Genomic DNA, 21,426 nt, shown 5'->3' with positions numbered 1-21,426 from the left:
AATGAATCCCGGCGTGACCGGCGTGTGAATCGGGCCGGAGGGCAGTTTCAATTTGCTTTAGGTCGAGCCCTCCCGTTCGATGCATTCACTACGATATTAAACGTATCTACGTCTATATGCTGATAACTTACGATTTTTTATAAATTACTAGCTGACCCGGCCGACTTCGTAGTGCCTCAATCGACAAATAAAAGACCTAAACTTTTGTATAAAATAAACTTAAAACAAACAAAAGGAATCCGTCTGATGGGGGACACATCAAACGAAAAACAAAATTGTTATTTTTATTTAATTCCGAGCAATTTCATATTTATTTAACCTCTTAAACCTTCTCTGGACTTCCACAAATAGTTCAAGACCAAAATTAACCAAATCGGTTCTAGAGTTTTAGCGAAACTAACAAACAGCAATTCATTTTTTATACTCGTATAGAGATTATAATTGATTCCCAAAATTATTGACGTCATTTATTGTCAGAAAACAACGCCAACCTAATTGTTAATTATATTATGTATTGACTAGTAGCCTTCCTTCAATTCAGAACGCACAGAAGTAAAATACAAAATTTCGCATTTGCAACAGCATTAAAAAGGAAAACGGTTAGTGTACAGCATGCTCTGATACCAATTACCATGAATATATTAGCAGATATCAAATCACATATATAAAATGAACCTTGGATTTTTTGAATGATATTTGAAAATTATGATCTATACTCTATACTATAATAATAATAATAATAATATTATAAAGAGGATATAAAGAGGAAAGATTTGTTTGTTTGTTTGTTTCGAATAGGCTCCAAAACTACTGGACCCGTTTTAAAAATTATTTTTCCATTAGAAGCCGACATTGTCCCTGATGAACATAGGCTACTTTTTTTAATTTTTTTAAATTTTTTTTTTTGGTTTCATGTGTGTTTTAATGTTTCCGAAGCGAAGCGAGGGCGGGTCGCTAGTATTTGATATACAACATCGTCACAATTTCACATCGCCTCGAAAATATTATGTATACAAAAATTTTCAAATTCAATATTAAATTGCAGCGCTTCCGAGTAACGTCAGGAGATATGTGATGTAAATTTATGTTTGCCACACGACCTGAGATTTGAGTAAATTTTTATCTCTTCTATAAATGCCGCATTTCACTCGAAACGTACGTGATTCTGAATGTCGATACTTCGGTTACATATTTGGAAAACTGAAATCATATTTTGTTTCATTTGCAAGATATGTTAGATTTATATGCAGTTGAATAAAATTATCCCTAAGATTTCACAAGACGATGAGAAAGAAATGACCATACATATAGTACACTCTGAAATTTAAGACCCCTATTGAATTAGGATAGCACATATCAACATGATGTGCGTGATTACTTCGTAACTGAGGCTGGTAACAAAACAAACTAAATGATCCGCACAAGTTATTGCAAAATTAATTGTGTACACGACAAACGAATGTAAAGACACAACAGGAAGAGACAAAAAAAAGCGGGGCTTTTGACAGATGTCAAGTTCTAGCGCGTTCCGATACACGGTGTTCCATGTCATGTTGACATTGGCAGAATTGTGGTATTACCGCCACCAAGTTCATTTACCCAAGATTGAATTGAATTAAATCTTTGTTAACAGAGGCGGGATGTAGGTTATATTACCATGCGTGGCAGAAGAAATGAAAGCAGTGGCTCCCTTCATTAACCTACAGATTTATCATTTGGGTATTTTGAGCTTGGTTTTTCTAAATTCGAAATAGGTCTTGCAGTTCTTTGCAGAATCTTTTGCAGTTTACTGCAACTTTTAAATCTATCTGAGAAGTCACAATTAACTATAGGTATGTATATATGAGATATGGGCGTGTAAGTTGAATAACACGAGTGTTCCTTGTCTACCAGTACTACGTCACGATCAATCTTCGTCATTCTGAAGGATTTATAGCCAATGTCATGCATCCGAGCATGACGCTGCTAACTGATCTATTGCTAATACGTATGATCACAAACTCTAACCGAGACGTGACACAGAAACTATTTTGAACCTTATTTATTGAGATCAATTATACGTTGCGAAATTTCGTAGGTGCATGACAATGAATTTTTAATTAACGAGTCTGTTTATGTTAAAATTCCTATATACCTTCCATAATACCTTACCCGTATACATTATTACTTATTAGTCTTACAAACACCTAATACACATAAGAACACTATTTTTATAGGGCAGTTACCAATAGACTTATCTATAGTGCACCTGTACTAAAAATCGGTTTCATCGTTAAGGTAGGAAAGAAAGTTGTTGATCTTTATTTATCTAACGTTTCTATTTTGTCAAAGTCAGGGAATGGAGCTTCTATAAATAATTAATTACTTAAATATCCAAACCGATCCAAAATAAAAACTGTGTTGCTTAGAGGAAGTCCGGATATTGTCCACACATATATTCTCCACTTCTCTCTTTAGATTTATGAACAAGTACAAATAATGTCGCGGAAATGTACTATTTTTTTTTAAATACATACCTCACACTGGTTCATTAATGACTGGAATTGAAATCCCTTCTAGCTGCGAACGTACGTACCAGGCGTACTGATATAGGTATGGAACTTTTATCACAGAAATTATATAACTTAAAAAAATATTCCCAAAATTCCCAACGAATTAGCATATTGTTTTGAGAGCCCATTAAGAATCGAATCGAGACCCCTAATTTTGGGATCATCAATTCGCTTAATAACTGTGTTCATGGTATAACTATTATGATTATGGCCCAAAATTACATGGGAATTTTGTTGCGTCCTAATTTGGTATTTATCATATCCTGTTTATTGTACATGGAGTAGATTAGATATATTTTTTCTATTCCTTGATTGGATTTTTATAATATCGAATTGGAATAATGTTCTTTTCGAAAAGGGCAAGAAAAAATTTAATTAAAAATAATTCAATTATGGTCACAGTATTACAAAAGAAATAAATTCATTTGACGCCGACGGCTATATTGGCTGCTAATTTGTTGACAAATTGACTATACAACACGTTGTATGTTTGACATTTATCAATAAACATGTCATTTCGAGATGACATTAACGTCGAAGACAGTTAATTAATGACCGCGAACGTCGGAACCAAATTATTTTTGTTTGAGCAATTTTAGAGTAAGATGTAAAAGAGAACGTGTTTGAGAATGTTGTGTTTTAACTCAAGCTTAAACAAATCACTGAAGGTATGCAATGTGCGGAATGCAATTGACACCGATAATTAATTCACAAAGAGCTAAGTCAAGTCGGGTCCAAGGACTGGAAATAGCTCTCAACGTCATCGCAGCTTCAAAATCTGATTTAAAATGGAAACACAAAAAACTATCCTTATTTCACTTATTGCCACCACAGTACATTCGGCTTTCCGGGTTAATTAGAAGAATGTCCATGTTTTTATGGCTTGAGATGAGTAGACAAACTCCCAATCCACTTGATGCTGAGTGATTATTATAGCGTTGACCCGCATTTCGAAAATATATTACATGTATTTAAGGTGGTAGCTGTAATAGAACATATATAATTGGACAAATACCTAAATCGCGCGAATGACATTCTCTAAATAAGCTTGAATACATACAAGTTCCGAACATATACCATTTGGGTCGTCTGTCTACCGAGCAATTTCAGCCAGTAAATCTTCCCTTTATCGTACTCCCACATTCTAACTACCACTTATACTTATGGCTTAAATAGGATAATAATTGTAAGCATCGGTTAAATATATATTTTACTAATTGAACAGACCTCATACGATAATTCCCTGTTCAGATCTATAGATACGGCGAAGTAGTCCATAGACATAGCCCACTGAGTTTCTCACCGGGCTGCGATTCCAATCCGGTAGAAGATTCAGCTCCGTGAGCTCACCTACCAAGCTGTGCGTACTGACTATCACGCGGAATAGCCCTTTGGGCTATCAGCTATTAGGTAACGAAAAAAAAGGTGAAGCAAAGTTAGTTGTAGGTTCAGTTTAAACAAGAATGGCCTACATTTTTGACTCGCTTTTACACAGTCCCGCCAGAACTTCCTCTTAAATATGAATACCGTTGCAGCTCTGCAATTTTGTCCAAATTATTAACAAATAACATACAAAAAACAGTCTAGTTTATGGCTTTTGGTATTCGTATGAGCCACATTAAGATCGGTTACGCGATTTAGAAGAAGTAAGCCAGATATAGACGGGAACGAATGCCGGCTTTGTTTTATACTTTAGCGATTGTTTTTAAATGCACACTATGATTTTTCACGTCTGCCAAACAAGTTACGTTAACAAGATCCTTTATGGAAAACAAGGGGAAAGAATAAAATAATAAATCATTCTAATAAAGAATCATTCTAATAGTAAATAATTGTAAGTTGTGGTTATTGAATTGCTCTCTAAACTTTACAAATAAGTAATCAGTTGGTGTATCTTAAGATTAAGTTACCTCGTTAAGCTAGAAAAAAACTCAACAAAAAATACTTAAAAATATCATTATCAATACCAGACTAGACCATTAAAAATATGCTTGGTGAATTTATCAATAAAACAAATCCCGTCTAAGCTTGTTTAAAGTCATTAAGCGACTTCCCATTTGAAAAAAGTTCACGACAAGTTTAGGAAACACTAAAGTGATATGCCACCAATCTCATACCTACTGCCTTAGATTCACGTAAGACGCACTACACATCCAACAGGACTGTTTATATTCTATGTCCCAGAATAAAAATTAAAATTCATAAGAATGTTTAGAATTGTGTGGCCACTTACAAGAAGTTAAAACGAATTTGCATACAAACTAAATATTATAATGCGGTTAAACTTTAACCATTGGAAATACAGAGAAGCGTGGTTTGTTGTGGAGCTAACTTTTATTAAATTACAATAGGGTATCTCTCTTACATCTTTCTACTATCTCTTACAATAGGGTATCACTTTGACTTAAATGTATGAATTAATGTGTTTGTTCAAATAACGTCAGTAACACTACGATGTTGGGTCGCGAGGTGGGTGGTGGCTATAAAATTATGAGGTTGTGGCGGTAACCATCATACAATACAAGGCATGTGACAGATGCGTGAATCTCGCTTACGACATTTTCAAGATAATTGCGGTCAATTCAAGGTGAGCTGCGCTGTCTGGTTGCAGTGTTGACCGCGGTAGCCCCCTACCTCATTCGGGTTCTGACCTCGGAGGTGATCGGATGCTTGGGCGAAGAGTGCAGGGGAGTCGTTTAGTGGGTAAGGCCCTGAAAACATCCTTGGGCCCGCGGTTTCGCAATCGCGGACCAGTCCCACATACCCCGCGCTCCTCCTAGGCGCGGGGGCCTCGTAGGAGGTTCGGACACCGGCCGGAAAAAAAAAAACCCAATAGTACCTACCCGTGCGGGCTCACAAAACATCCTACTATCAGCGAAACATCCTTATGGCTATAAAAATCGTTGTGTTAAAACAAAAGATTTGCCTTAATTGGATAAATATTTTATTTATTCGTCCATTAACCCTATATAAAAATTGTCACTTGTTCTTAACATATTCATAAATTGTAAATCTTTCATAACAATAACTCACTAATGAATTTTAATACACGCACTGTCTCCTAAAGAACGAAATAGCATTTGGAATTCAAAAGAGACTAAAAAAACAAACACGTCACATAAAAACGGATGTGACAATGTCACATTGTGTTCTTAGAATACGTGACAAAGTCTTAACAATGTTTTTGAAATACATCCTGTTACTTTTTGTTTCCTAATTCAACTATTCATCCGAGAAGAAATCAGGTGAGTTTTTATGGTAGCGACGTTTTTTTATATACCTAAACTATGTTAAGAGTTTTATGTTTGAGATATTATTAAAGTAGTATCTGAAATTTAAATTTAAAAGGTTTTTGTTATAGTAATATGTCTCAGTTCTATTGTACAATGGCTATTCAAATCAAATCAAATCAAAACATTTTTATTCAACATAAATGAAAGTACATACTTGTTGAACGTCAAAAGAACTACCGCCAATTCACAAGAACTAGCCTCCGTCCTGAGAAGAATTGGCAAGAAACTCAGCGGGCATGTTTTTTTTTTTTTTTAATAAGAAATTATTATTTATTAATTTTTTAATATTACATTTTTTTTTAAATATGAATTTTTTACAATGAGTATTATGACGTAACAATTACTACAATATTGAAATGCCCGGAGCGAGCAACTCATTCCCACTTTGTGCAATCTTCTAGATAATCATTGACTTTATAGTAAGCTTTATTGCACAGATGTTCTTTAACAGTTTTCTTAAACCTATGTATATGTAGGTTCTGAACATCTTGTGGGATTTTGTTGTACAGGCGCACAGACAAATTCTTGTTCAGTATTCTACTCAATGGCTGGAACTCATGTATGCTTGGCAGAAATAAGCAGGATCGTGGTACTTATCCGTGTGGTCACAACATTCTCAACTACGTAGTAACGCAAAATCTACGCCATTCTTCAAACGTATTGACAATTTATTCGTCCGAACGTCTTTGAGCAATGTTCAAAAACTTCTACAAAGAGGTTTTAAATTTAATAATTATATTAATAATTATGTTTATCCATCCCTCTTTTGCTTCATTGGCTATTTTTGTTCAATCGTTCAATATCTATAGACATTATTTGAGTGTGGATGAACTCGATTAAAAAAAGAAGCATTACAGTTGAAACATCCAACACACTTGGTGTCATTTTTAGAACATATGTGATCAAAAACTATTTTATAACTTGTTCAGCTTTTAACCTGGAACCTGGTTATTGAAAGGCACGCTTTAAAACAATTTACAACGTCATATTGTAATCTCTTCTCCAATGTAGCTTTCGTCACTCATGGAAACCAATTGAGGTTTGTTGAAGAAAGAAATGTCATAGTGCTGAAGAAACTCATTGTGAATTAAAAGATGTTGATAGTAGTATTCGAACATCGTGTCAAATTATTAATGTGTAGCTCGCTTTATCTCTTGCATTTAACAATAAACGAAAGTAAAATAAAAATAGACCAAAATACACACTATCACTTTGGCCCCGAGACCAATTCATTACGGGGTGTCACAAACAAATCATTTTTGACGGTAAATTATTTGACTTCGTTATTTCAGTATTTACGAGATGAGTCCAAACCGATATAGAAGTTAATAATAATATGCTTCTCATTCTAAAGAGGTGGAAGAATAACATGACATCTGTGCTAAGTATAGTTCACTTTGAAATGTGTCAAAAGGAGACTTTTTGGCGGGAACGCGAGGAGCGAAGCTATGTGAATTGTTTTATTAAAATTTTGGTCTATTTAGTGTTTCTTCAGGTTCAAACGTGTAATAACTGTTTAGTATCTGTGAAAGTGCACAAATATGGGAAAATTAAATAATGCTGAGGGCGTAGTTTCTCGGGATCCTTCAAAAAGTCCACTGAAAAAGTTTCAGTATATAACCACATTTTTACTGAAATTACTTTTCATCCCATATTATCTCATTTAATTTCATTTAATTTCATGCCAATTGATTAATTAATTGATTGCTTCAAATTAATCAACTGCATTTTATTTCACTTCATATTAACATTAAAAAAAAAAAAGAGAAAAGATTAGGCTGTATAGTACCTACAATACTTTTGCCTTTCCATTTGAAAAAAATAGCACTACTATTAATTGAGAATATCGTTCAAGAGTGTCGATATTATTGTTATGTTTATTTAGATCTTATGAAGCTTAAATTCATTATGTTTTGTTTTTTAATGTTTGCTTGAATGGAAGAACGAGCTCACGGCCTCTGGTCTTAACTGGTTCTCGGGATACTATTCACCATGAGACATGAAGCAGATTCTTCAATTGTATCTGCTGTCCCATCCGTCAAACGAAAACATAGGTTTGTGACAGGAATAGGCAGTATGGTGCTACGTACTCGTATGGGGTTACAACACCCTCTTTTTTTGGGCTGGGGTGGAACCTCATGCAAGTTTTCCGTGCCTAGGTGGCGTGCGGAGTATGTGGGTTTTTATGTTGATATCAGATCGGGAGTAGACTTTACAATAGTATGTGCCACTCCCTGCTAATATTCAAATAAATAATAGTTTAAAAAACTAAAAAAAAAAACGCTTCTATAGAAAATCCAACTAAAAAATAGAAAATAAATTCTAATAAATTTGAATTAAGAATAGTGTAAAAATAATAATTTTATTGTAAAAAAAGCGTGGGGTACTTTTTAGGATATTATCAAAATAACTCATCTACTCTTATCTGTTCATAAAATATTTATAACTATTGATACCATGCATGCCGGATCATCTCAGTGGGTCGCTTTTCCGATCCGGTGATAGATTCTGTAAAGCACCGCTCTTGCTAGGGTCAGTCTTAGCAACACAACACTTTTACTAGTGGTAGGACCTCTTGTGAGTCCGCGCGGGTAGGTACCACCGCCCTGCCTATTTCTGCCGTGAAGCAGTAGGGCGTTTCGGTTTGAAGGGTAGGGCAGCCGTTGTAACTATACTTGAGACCTTCGAACTTGTATCTCAAGCTGGGTGGCGCATTTACGTTGTGGATGTCTATGGGCTCCAGTAACCACTTAACATCAGGTGGGCTGTGAGCTCGTCCACCCATATAAGCAATAAAAAAAAAAAACTCCCGGCTTGAGCCCCGTGAGCTCACCTACACGTCAAGGAGAAGCTGAAATAGCCTCTCAAGGCTATCCGCATAGGTAGGAAAAAAAAACAGCCTAACCTTGGCTACATGCGCCAATCATACGCAGCATGCCGTGGCACCGACCCGTCAGGCTCATATAACGTTGTGCCTGGTGTAAGCAGACACTATTAGCTACACTCAGGTGCTCCGGTGTCAAGTCGTATCACCGACACGCTAATTACTCGGTACGCTCACCGTGTAAGGTTTAATCTCGAACGTTTTAAACGCGAAGCGAAATTAATTATTGACTTTACGATAAGCAGCGGCTCAGAGTGAGTAATGTAGGGGATTATGATTGTTGCGTGTGATTAAATACACGTTGACTTGTCGATTTGTTATACTATTTTGATGTAGAGTTACATCACTCGGCTGTTACCCCCGAAAGCGTAGTGAGCAACAAATTTCTCTATAATTCTCTATCTTTTTTTTATTTTATTTTTTTATTGCTTAGACGGATGGACGAGCTCACAGCCCACCTGGTGTTAAGTGGTTACTGGAGCCCATAGACATCTACAACGTAAATGCGCCACCCACCTCGATATACAAGTTCTAAGGTCTCAAGTATAGTTACAACGGCTACCCCACCCTTCGAACCGAAACTCATTGCTGCTTCACGGCGGAAATAGGCGGGGTGGTGGTACCTACCCGTGCGGACTCCCAAGAGGTCCTAACACCAGTACCTTTTAAATATAAGCGTACAATTGAATTAATCTTAGAGTTTAGTTAAACTCAGAAAAAGTGGCTAACTGCTGTAGGGCAACGGACTAAGATATTGAGGTCGATTATAAAATTAAAAATTCCTTTGAATACTGTATAGATTATTATATGTATGTATGTATGTATGGTTGTATATGTGTATGTATTTAGGCTTATGTATGGTATGTATATATTTTTGTGTATGTATTTGTAATTAAATGTAAATTTCATTGCACTTACCACTATTTTCTCTGCACTACCTTTGGTAGAGAATGCCTTAGGCATGCAGTCCGCTAATGTAAATTTTACATGAAGTGTAGTAAATAAATACAAAAAACGTTATCTGTTGGCAACGATGTAAGTGATAGTGTATTTAATTCTAAATGCAATAACTAGTAACCTCGGAAAAGGAGTATAATTTTCTAAGCAAACCCTATCTTTTTTTTTATTGGTTAGATCTGTGGACGAGCTCACAGCCCACCTGGTGTTAATAAGTGGTTACTGAAGCCCATAGACATATACAACGTAAATGCGCCATCCACCTTGAGATATAAGTTCTAAGGTCTCAGTATAGTTACATCTACACTAATTTAGTTAATATCTACACGTTACACTTCTCTCGGAAGTGATGTTAGAATATATCTCACCCCGATGTCTATTACCCGCCGTAGCTATTTAATACCTTATAAGTCATGAGCTGTTTCGTTCAACTATGGATTTGGTGGTGGTAGGACCACTTACTGGTGGTAGGACCTCTTGTGAGTCCGCACGGGGGGTACCACCGCCCTGGCTATTTCTGCCGTGAAGCAGTAATGCGTTTCGGTTTGAAGGGTGGGGCAGCCGTTGTAACCATACTCAGACCTTAGAACTAATATCTCAAGGTGGGTGGCGCATTTATGTTGTGGATGTCTATGGGCTCCAGTAACCACTTAACACCAGGTGGGCTGTGAGATAGTCCACCAATCTAAGCAATAAAAAAAAAAAAATTTACAAAAGCTTGTAATACAAAGGCAAGAAGAGCCACAACCCAACGCGGCGATCAACGATAAATGCTATCATATTATTTGAGTAACAATACAAAAATCGCATTTCATTTTAAAAGCCAAAACTTATTATTCTGAACGTATGGTACGTAACATGTCCGTGGGGAACATCAGAAAAACTCAGGAACTTTTATCAGTTGAGTTATTAAAACATTCCCGGTATCAGTTCAACTCGGAGGGCGGAAACTTCTAAAAGACGTTCCTCGAAAGTTCAGCAAGATAGAAACAATAAATCAACGCGTCGGATAATGGCCTCTCGTTTTGAACTTAGTCATCATTCGATTTTATATTAATTATACCTTCACTTGTTTGTTAGTTGAAAATGTAGTGTAAGACTTGTTTTTATTGTTTAGATGGGTGGACGAGCTCATAGCCCACCTCGTGTTAAGTTGTTACTGGAGCCCATAGACATCTATAAGGTAAATGCGCCACCAAATTTGAGATACAAGTTCTATAAGTTCTAAGGCCTCAAGTATAGTTAATAACGGCTGCCTTACCCATTAAACCAAAACGCATTACTGTTCACGGCAGAAATAGGCAGGGTGGTGGTACCTACCCTTTCGTTCACACAAGACACCCTACCTAAAGGTTGGTGGCGACATTGACATTGTAGATGTCTATGGGCTCCGGTAGCCACTTAACACGAGGTAAGCCGTGAGCTTGTCCACCCATCTAAGCAAAAAAAAAAAAAAATTTCAAGTGATCCCTAAAACTCCGGACCTCAGACGCAAAAAGCGATCGTATTATTGCCTCAGTACGTTTATCTTGACCAGCGCTTTGTTATTATGCTCGTGTGTCATTTACAGCTTGTCTCACGCCGATGCGACCACGGATCATAAACGTTTTGTAATAACACACTCAGTGAAACAATAACTCACAATTTAGTTTAATTTTCATTTCATTACAATCTATGGGTCCCGTAGGTTTTAATTCTTAAAAAATTAAAAATAAAATTCTGTGAATTTAAAAATTTATTGACGTAGTACTACTTTTGTTATTGTTATCATTTTATTCAATATTTACTTAGATGGCTAAGGTGTTATTCGTCGATATTTAAATATTTTGCTGACTACCTTCTAATGTTCGAAAATGAAATACTTCTAGACTCTTTATTTCACATAGAACGAACTGACGGTGTGACGGATAGCCATCATACAACTCAAGGTATATGAGAGATGCCTGAATATCGCTCACGACATTTTCAACATAAGCATGCATGTATACAAGTTCCGAACAACAACATTCGGACTGCCGGTCTACCGAGCAATATCACCCACTCGGTGGATGATCTTCCCTTCGTCGTTATTTCCACAAGAGTATCTTGAGATCTTACACTTTTTTTTGGACATGTATTTTTAATTTCATCATAAGAGGATCTCGAGTTTTATAAACGTTAACATGCACCATCTTCTCTATTAAACCGTGCAACCACGAAAACTTTAAAGTGTTCGAAACGGTAGCAAAAACCCGAGTAAGCCCTTAAATTAGCTTCGATAATAAATAAAAACTGTTCACACAGAAGGAAATGTCATGAGATCTTGTCTCTTTGGCTTAAGTATTCCAATTAGTGATGTTTGCTAGTCGTTGACTTTAGAGACTTCTCATGCAACATTTTTTTTTATTGCTTAGATGGGTGGACGAGCTCACAGTCCACCTAGCGTTAAGTGGTTAGTGGAGCCCATACAACGTGAATGCCGCCATCCACCTTGACATATGAGTTCTAACCCACCCTTAAAACCGAATACCCATTACTGCTTCACGGCATTAATAGGCGTGGTGGTGGTACCTACTCGTGCGGATCCACAAGAGGTCCTACTACCAGTAAACCTTCTCGTATCGCTCTTTATGGATACACCGGTATTGTCTTGTAGGTCACGGGTGTTTCGGTTGGTGGTCCTCCTCAGATATTTTTCTCACTATTCCTATTAATAATAAAATTCGAATTGTTCATTGAACCCTAACGGATCGTGCTTGTGGTTCGTCGGGCGCAATTTATATCATTGTTCTTGCATTTCAATCCGCCTCTCGCACTCGCCTTTGCGCAATTCTCTTCCATTTGCTTTTCTTGTACAATTATTTTAATGCGCGGTTATTTATTAACGCGTTTTATTTGACTGCTTGTAAGTCTGTGCGGCACACCTTATGCATTAAGTTTTAAGCAAACTACCCGAAGAGCTATAGTGAAACGTCATATCTCGGTACTGGATTAAACTATAAGTGAGATCATCAACGACGAAAGAAAATTGAAATATACGTGAACAACGGTGGTTGTCGCGCAGGTCAGGTTTTAAGGTCGTCGTGGCCTAAAGGATAAGACGTCCGGTGCACTCATGTTGGTCCGGTGCATCGTCATCCATGGGCTCCAGTAATCACTTAACACCAGGTGGGCTATGAGCTCGTCCACACATCTAAGCAATAAAAAAAGGCAAACCGTGAATGACGTCACAAGGTGGATGTCTAGTGCGGTCGGTTTCTCTCTATAAAAAAACCCATACGTGATTACGTATACAATTCTGACGAACCAGTTTTAACTCAATACCTGTGGATGTTTGGTTTTTGAAACTACAATTCACTGATTCTGTCTACATGTTAGGGATACCACTCTCAGACGCCACTCAGACACGTCGACTCACAGTTTAAAAATATAACAGTAGGTACAGTCGGTAATGGTGTATGTTTACAATTTTTTTTTATTGCTTATATCGATGGACGTGCTCACATCCCACTTGGTTTTAAGTGGTTAATGGAGCCCATAGACATCTACGACGCAAATGCCACCACCCACCTTGAGATATAGGTTCTAAGGTCTCAGTATAGTTACGACGGCTGCCGCACACTTCAAACCGAAACGAATTACTGCTTCACGGCAGAAATAGGCATGGTGGTGGTACCTACTCGTGTGGACTCACAAGAGGTACTACCATCAGTAAACATTTTTCGTACTTATTAATTATTATTTATTAAATTTATATTATTTTCTTAGGTATTTGTTACGTCTATTGTCAAAGACTATCATAGACCTGTATAATAACAAATTTTACCAAGGCTACATATAATATTGAAGACAAACAATATTAATCTATTCTCAATTTGACCGCAGACTTTGAAAATAAACAAAATAGTATAATATATGCCTGTGTGTGTGTCAAATACTTGGTAGTTTGTGTCATATATTTTTTTAATTGTTTTCATGTTATGATAAGCATAATTAAAAAAAAATTGGATTATGCTCTCCTTCTCTATATTCTCTATAAGTGGTGTCGGAAATTTCATAGTACTCCGTCCGCGCAATTTTCGTAAAAAGGAGTATAAAGTTTTTCTTCACGTATTATTATAAAGATATAATATAATGGAGGCTTTGACTCATGTCGCCTCAAGGCGTACGGTAACAATCATGTTGTGATATATATGGGCTGTGGTAACAACTAAGGGTTACCGTGAACTTACTTAAATAAAAAATGTACCAGGAGATACTTCAAATAATTGTCAAACAAAATTTTTATTACAAATTATTCTTATACCTTTGTGGAGAGGCTGTAAGAATTTTAGACTGTGGCGGGTATCCTAAGAGATAGGTGCCAACGTTTGAGACAATGCGGATTCTGTCGAGAACATCTCACTATGCGTAAAATCCTTACATAAGGCTGTTTGTGTTTGGATGTCTGGGCTAGCTTTCTTTAAAAAAAAAAAGTTCTATTTTTGAATAAAAACAGAAAATACATTGTCAAGTCGACGACAAGAATTAAATTTAAACTTTTTTCGTTATTCAATAAAACATATTGTTTAAACAATTAGAAGTGGCGTTTGAAAAGAGAGTACCGCATGTTCTGAATCTAAAATATGAATATGATGTTTAAAGAGAAGATGCTTTTTTTTTTTTTATGATTGAGAGTTTACTGGTGGCCCGAAGGCCTTTCCAGTTTCACCAGGACAGGTGGGCGAGCAAAGGCTCAGCCAAGAGGGGTGGGATTTGGTAACAACTGCCCGAGCGCCTCCGAAGGAGACCTAACAACTCAAGAGCAATTGTTTCGCGAATGAATCTACTACCGGATCGGAATCGCGACCCGCTGAGAAGATCCGGCGAGAAACTCAGCGGGCTGATGCATGGGTTAGGTTGCACGTCGACCTCTTTGTCGAGTTCGACGAGTACGGTTACCGGGGTCCCTAAGCCTGCCCCTAGTATTAGAGCTGAAGGCATCTAATGCAAAGGTTATTGGATCTGATGGATCCGTAAGGACGTGTCTAGGGCGTCGACGGTGACTGGCTCCTGCATGATCAGGATTCGGGGAGTAGTCAGCGGCGGCAACGATAAGGCGATTATCATGACGCATAGCCTTATCGAAGTATCGTTCCGACGCTGACTTCATGTATTTCCGAATTGATTCGAGGCCCAGGTCGTCGTGTAGGTCAACGTTCCTCACGAACCACGGAGCCCCGACAGCTAACCTGCAAAAGCGGGATTGTAGGGATTGGAGGGTGTCTATGTGTGTGCGGGCCGCGTGAGCGAACACCACACTCGCGTAAGTCATGACGGGCCTTATGCAAGTTTTGTAAAGTGTCACCTTGTTCCGAAGGGACATTTTACTCCGCTTACAGATCATGGGGTAGAGAGAAGATGCATGTGACTAGGAGATGTATGGAAATGGTAGTGCAAGGTAGAGGGGGAAGAGGTCGACTGAAGAAGACATTGGATGGAGTGTGTGAATGACGATATGAGAAAGAGAAGAGTGAGAGTTGAGATGACGGCTAATAGAGGAGAATGGAAAAGAAAAAATAGCTGGGCCAACCCCACCTAGTGGGATAAGGTGAAGAAAAAGAAGAAGTGACGCATTCGTACTAGGTCAGACTTATTGATTGTATGGCGAGTTATGAGCCGCAATGAACTAGTACCAATATCCTCCCTATTTGTAGGCAGCGGCTTGGCTCTGCCCCTGGCATTGCTGAAGTCCATGGGCGACGGTAACCACTCACCATCAGGTGGGCCGTATGCCCGTCTGCCTACAAAGGCAATAAAAAAAAAAAAGTCATGTGTCCCAGCTTGAAGGGTGGGGAAGCCGAATTCAATACTATTAATACTTGTACTTCAAGTCTCAATCTGAATGACAATGCTCTCGTTGTATTATCTATGCGCCTCGCTAGCCACTTTAATCCAGGTGCGACCGAAATTAAGGATATTAAATATGATGCAGCATACATCTATTTATTTAGATTACAAAGGCCGTTTGGTTGGTTGTTCGTTTTTTATTGACATGTAGCGTATCTGGTCCAGTGGGTTTTTAATACAGTATTCCTATGTCAACTAGAGTTTTTGGCATAGTACGACCAACGCTTCATTGGCCCGCCAAACGTTTTGTCAAAATGAAGGTATCTACCTAGTATACTAATATATAAATCTACAGTGGTTTTTACGAATGTTCCGTTATAACTATTGAACCATGCATTCGATTGAATTGAAACTTGGTATCCATGTAGAAATTATTTATTTATTATATTATTATTATATTTATATTTATTTAAATGCGCAGGGAAGCGGGCGAGTACAACTAGTTTTATATATTTGATGACAGTCAGAGCAAGGCATAGTGTGGCTATACCAGTTTACTACAACACCAAACCCAACATTCCGCGTATGAATAGTCAAAATTCATGAAAACGAACTAGCTCCGTGGCTGCGTTCAATGCCCACTCGTGCTGCGCGGCTGAAAAGCCTCTAGTCTGCGAGCGCGTAGGAAAAAAATAACCAAGCTCGAGTGTGATTATTTTTCAATAGATTCTGTACAGTTGCGAGACGCGTTGTAGTATCAGCCCACGCTTGACCACTGCTGAACATAAGCCTCCCCCAAAATTTGCCACAATAACCGGTCTTGCTCAATCTGTATCCAGCGGATTACCGTGAATTTTAGCATAGTCGTCGGTCCACCGCGTGGGTTACCCACGCTAATTCTTCAGACACGCAGTCGCTGCTCGTGAACTTTTCGGCCCCAGCGACCATTGTCAGATGGATCGATTAGACAAGCCTAATTCTGCAGGGAAATTGTTATACAGATGTTTTTTCGGGATCAGGCTATGGAGTAAGCTTATAGGCTTACCTTACTAGTTCTACTCACCTATCTACGCCACTAAAATAAATGAGCAATGGACAATTTGTTCAAATTACATCGAGTCAACGAAGGTTTTGTGATTTATGGCTTCACAACATTACCCTTTATTACTGGTTGGTCGTAGGACTCTTGTGAGTCCGCACGGATATGTGCTACCATTCTACCTCTTTCTGTCGTGAAGCAGTAATGCGTTTCAGCTTAAGTGGTGGGGCAGCCGTTGTACTGTAAAAAAAAGCAGAAAACTGAGACCTTAGAACTGACGTCTCGAGGTGGGTGGCAATATTTACGTTGTAGATATCTGTGGGCTCCGGTAATCACTTAACAATGGATGGGTCATGAGCTCTTCCATCTGTCTAAGCTATAAAAAAAATTGGTTGTCAGTAAAGTCGGTTTACTGACGATAGTTGAACGTGACAACATCATAAGAAAATACTGATGGAATGGTTTCATTATTTAATTATCGGAATTATCGTTGCTATAAACAATTGACACCACATTCATTTTTCACTGAACTTCATACTTTTTTTTTTTTTTTTTTTTTTTTTTTTCCCTACCTAAGCTGATAGCCCTAGCGGCTATTTCAGCGTAGCCTTAACTTTAGTAGGTGAGCTCACGGGGCTCTAACCTGACGATGTTGCTAACACGAACCCTAGCAAGAGTCGTGCTTCGCAGAATCTACCACCGGATCGGAAACGCGACCCACTGAGAAGATCCGGCGAGAAACTCAGTGGGCTGTGTCTGAGAGTTAATTTACTCGTCGAGCCCTTCGTCGCAAGCGACGGGTTCGACGAGAACGGTGACCGGTGCTTGAAGTACCTAAAAGCACCGTTAGTGGATCAGGAGGATCCGAGATGACGTGTTTAGGGCGACGTCGACTGCTTTCCATTCTGTCCGCAGGATCGGGAATGTAGTTACCGGCGGCCACGATGAGAGGGTTCTCGTGTCGTGCCGCTTTATCGAAGTGGCGCATGGACGCCGACTGAAGATACTTACTGATGGACTCTAAGTCCAGGTCGTCATGGAGGTCGACGTTCCTGACGAACCACGGGGCTCCGACGGCTATCCTGCAAAAACGGGATTGAATAATTTGAAAGGATTTTAAGTGTATGCGGGCCGCGTGAGCGAACACTACACTTGCATAGGTCATGACGGGGCGTATGCAAGTTTTGTAGAGTGTCACCTTATTTCTAAGGGACATTTTACTTCGCCTACATATCATCGGGTAGAGACGTCCTAGGATGAAGGCGGCACGATCGCGTACCGTCTTGATGTGGGGGCGGAATGTCATCCTACTGTCGAGGGTGACGCCTAAATATTTGACCTTCGGGGCCCATGGTATGGGCTGGTCGTACATCGTGATTGGGCGAACGGCGGGGGCGGGGGTGTTGACGCGCCTAGTCGGGAGAGGGATGCTCAGCGTGGTGTTCGGAGGGCGACCCCTTTTGAAGAGCACCGCTGTGCTTTTCGTGGGGTTGATGTCGATGCGCCACTTCCGGAACCACTGTCCCATGGTGGTAGCCGCGGTCTGAAGTCGTCGATGAAGCAACGCCTTCTTCCTACACGAGTAGTAGATGGCGGTGTCATCGGCGAAGAGCGCCAGATGGGTCTCCGGAGACCGGGGTATATCATTGATATACAAACTGAATAGTAACGGGGAGAGGGCGGAGCCTTGCGGGACTCCGGCTGTGACGTGACGGGGCCGGGAACGCGTTCCCTCGACTCGATATCGGAACGAACGGTTCGACAAGTAGTCTCGTATGATGAGCACGAGTCTGTCTGGCACTCCCATGTTATACAGTTTGTATATCAAACCGTTGTGCCAGACTTTGTCGAACGCCTTCGCTATATCGAAGAAGAGGGCTCCTGTCGGAATGGGTTTCCGCCTGTTCAGCCCTAGTAAGATGTGCTCCGTGAGGCGGTGCACTTGATGGACGCACGAGTGTCTGGCGCGGAATCCAAACTGCTCGTCTATCAGAATTTTGTTCGCGGATACGAAGTCCCAGAGGCGTTTACGAAGGAGTCGTTCGTATAGTTTGCCTATCGCCGGGAGGAGACTGATGGGGCGGTAACTCGCGGTTTCGTTCTTCGGTTTGCCCGGCTTGTGTATGCCGATAACGTCCGCTTCTTTCCACGCCGCGGGAAAGATGCAGTTCGTCATAGCAGCATTTAATATGGTGGCCAACATCGTTATCAGTTGGGCTGGTAACAATTTAAGCGCGCGGTTGCGGATGCCGTCGGAGCCGGGAGCTTTCCGTGGTTGTAGGCTATCGATCGCCTCCTTGACCTCGGAAGTGGTAATGGGGGGTAACGCGTCCGAGGGTGGCAGGGAAGCTCTGCGCTCGACCTCCCTGTCGACGAACTCGGTGTGTTCGGGGTCCGCGTGTTGAGTGCTGGTGGTGCACTGCTCTTGCAGTGCATCGGCCAGCAACTCTGCCTTGTCATCGTCATCGTAAGCCGGTGGTTGGCCTGAGGGGCGTACGAGAGGCGGCATAGTGGCTATAGTTTCGGACTTGAGGGTCCTAGCTAGTTGCCAGTATGCTTGGTGAGTGGGCGCGAGTTCTTCTAAATAACTATCCCAGTTTTCGTTTCGGGCGTCGCTTAAGCGGGATTTGACCTCCCGCTGTAAGCGACGCATCCGAGTCCGGTTTGAATCCGTGGGATATCGATCGTAGGCCCGGATTGCCGCGTTTCTAATTCTAACTAGGTCCCTAAGTTCGGGGGAAAGTCTGATGCGGTGGAAGCAGTCCTCCACATCGACTTGTTTCGAGGATCTTATGATCGCCGTCGAGACGTGATCAGTGAAGATGTTTATGGATTCGACGGTATCCTCGGGGGATGGAGTTGAATCCGGGCCGCAAGGGAGGATTGGTGGAGCGGTATCAGCTAAGCACGTGCCCAGCTTCTTCCAATCCACCATGGTCCTCGTATCTGGTTCGCGGTTGAGTGGGCGACCGAGCTGCATGACGACAGGTCGGTGGTCTGAGTCGAGTTCTGACATTGCCTCGATGGAGCGCAAGCGCAGAGTTACGTTCCTCAGCAGTGCCAGATCTATTGTGCTCGGACGACGCGCGGCGTTGTACGGATAGCACGTGGGGGTCGGGGGGTTGAATACTTCGAATGTGAGGTCGTCTATGAACGCGTCGAGACGCCTACCGTTCACATTCGTGCGATGGCAGTTCCACCTAGTGTGGTGGCAATTTAAATCGCCTGCCAGGATGACCGCGTCCCCCATACCGAACAGTGTCTCGAGGTCACTGCTCAGGAGGCGTTTGTCAGGGGGGAGATAAACGGATGCGATGACGATCGGCTGGTGTCCCGTCAGCGCGATGCGGCACACTGACGCCTCGATATGTAAGAGCGAGGGAGTATCGAGAGGGACGCAGTGCAGGGCCCTCCTATAGTAAATGACAGTCCCGCCCTTGCGGGCGGAGAGTCTGTCATTCCTAACCATGACGTAATTCGCGACTTTGGGGTCGCGACGCGAGGGCTTTAGGAAGGTCTCCTGCACCAGAAGGATGTCGATGAGATTATCGCGGAGAAACTCATATACTTGATCGCGCTGACGCGCGAGTCCGTTAGCATTATAAAATGCTAACTTTATGGAACGCGGTTTTTCCCTACCGTTGCACGCCATTGATTACCGGTAATCAAACCAGCGTGCGCTGGACGGACTCGATGACGTCGATGTACTCGAACGTCGCGTTTAGGCGGTCTTCGGCCGTGACCGCTCTGCGCATGGCGTCGGCGAACGCACGCATGCGGTCGATATTTATCGCGGCGATGTAGTCGCGAATAATTGCAGGGGCTGGGGTGCCGGTGGTTTCCCTGCCAGCGTGAGCGGCAGCGGTTTTGCCCACGCGGAGACGGTGGGCACCGGTGCCGGCACGAAGGCAGGCTTCGGCGCACGGGGCGCCGAAGTCTTTGGGCCGACGGTTTTTGGGGGCGCGTTGGCCAGACGCTTCCGCGGGGCCTTGGGGCATCCGCGGTAGTTGGCTGTGTGGCCCTGCTTCTGGCAGAGCACACAGCTCGGTGGTTCGGTCGCGGTCTCTTTGACCCGCGAACAGTCGGCTGTCGCGTGGTCACCGAGGCACTTCACGCACCGCGGACGCGCGTGGCAGTTGCGCGCGGAGTGGCCATACAGTTGGCACCTATGGCACTGACCGGGAGTGCCTTTTTTGTGTGGGGCCTCGACGGTGACCCCTGATAACCCGCAAACGGTGCGGAGGCTTGAGGCAATTCGTTTGCCTTCGGCGGTTGGTTCCAGCGCGACGAGAACCATGTTGTATGCGAATTTATCGCGCCCGCTGTGCATACGGTGCACACTTATAATCGGGTACGTTTGCCTAATTAAATCTTCTTTGATTAGCTCGACGTCGAGCTCTTTTGGTACTCCGCGTATTACTACGCGGAGCTCGCGGTCCTCCTGGAGTGCATAGGTATGGTAGCCTATGCTCTCCTTTCGGAGGTAAGAAGTGAGGGCCCTATGGTCGCCCGGCGTTGCGACTTTAATTTGTATCCCGTGCGCGAGATTACGCGCTTGGGAGTAATTAATTTTGTTGGCCGTAAGGGCCTGGGATACCCGGTTCCACGACGACTTTTCCCGCAAGATGACCGGCGGCGGCGCGGGAATTTTGCGGACGGACGCGGGTTGGGGTCGCGGCGACGGGGTTGCGCGGCGAGGGGAGTCGGGAGAGACCACGACTTTTGGCCGCGACGCGTTCGCGGCCTTGGGTTGTTTCGGCGCCGCGGACGGTTCCACGGCGCGGGCGCGTTTTTTCCCGCGCGTGACGGTTTGGAACCCATCGGAGGTTCCGGGTTCGGGGCTGGCGGCCGACTCGAACTCCATCTCCGACTCGGAGTCGGAGCCGGAGCTCG

This window comes from Bombyx mori, chromosome 13 (assembly GCF_030269925.1).
Source record: "Bombyx mori chromosome 13, ASM3026992v2".
Classification (NCBI taxonomy): Eukaryota; Metazoa; Arthropoda; class Insecta; order Lepidoptera; family Bombycidae; genus Bombyx; species Bombyx mori.
This window is presented reverse-complemented; position numbering follows the sequence as displayed.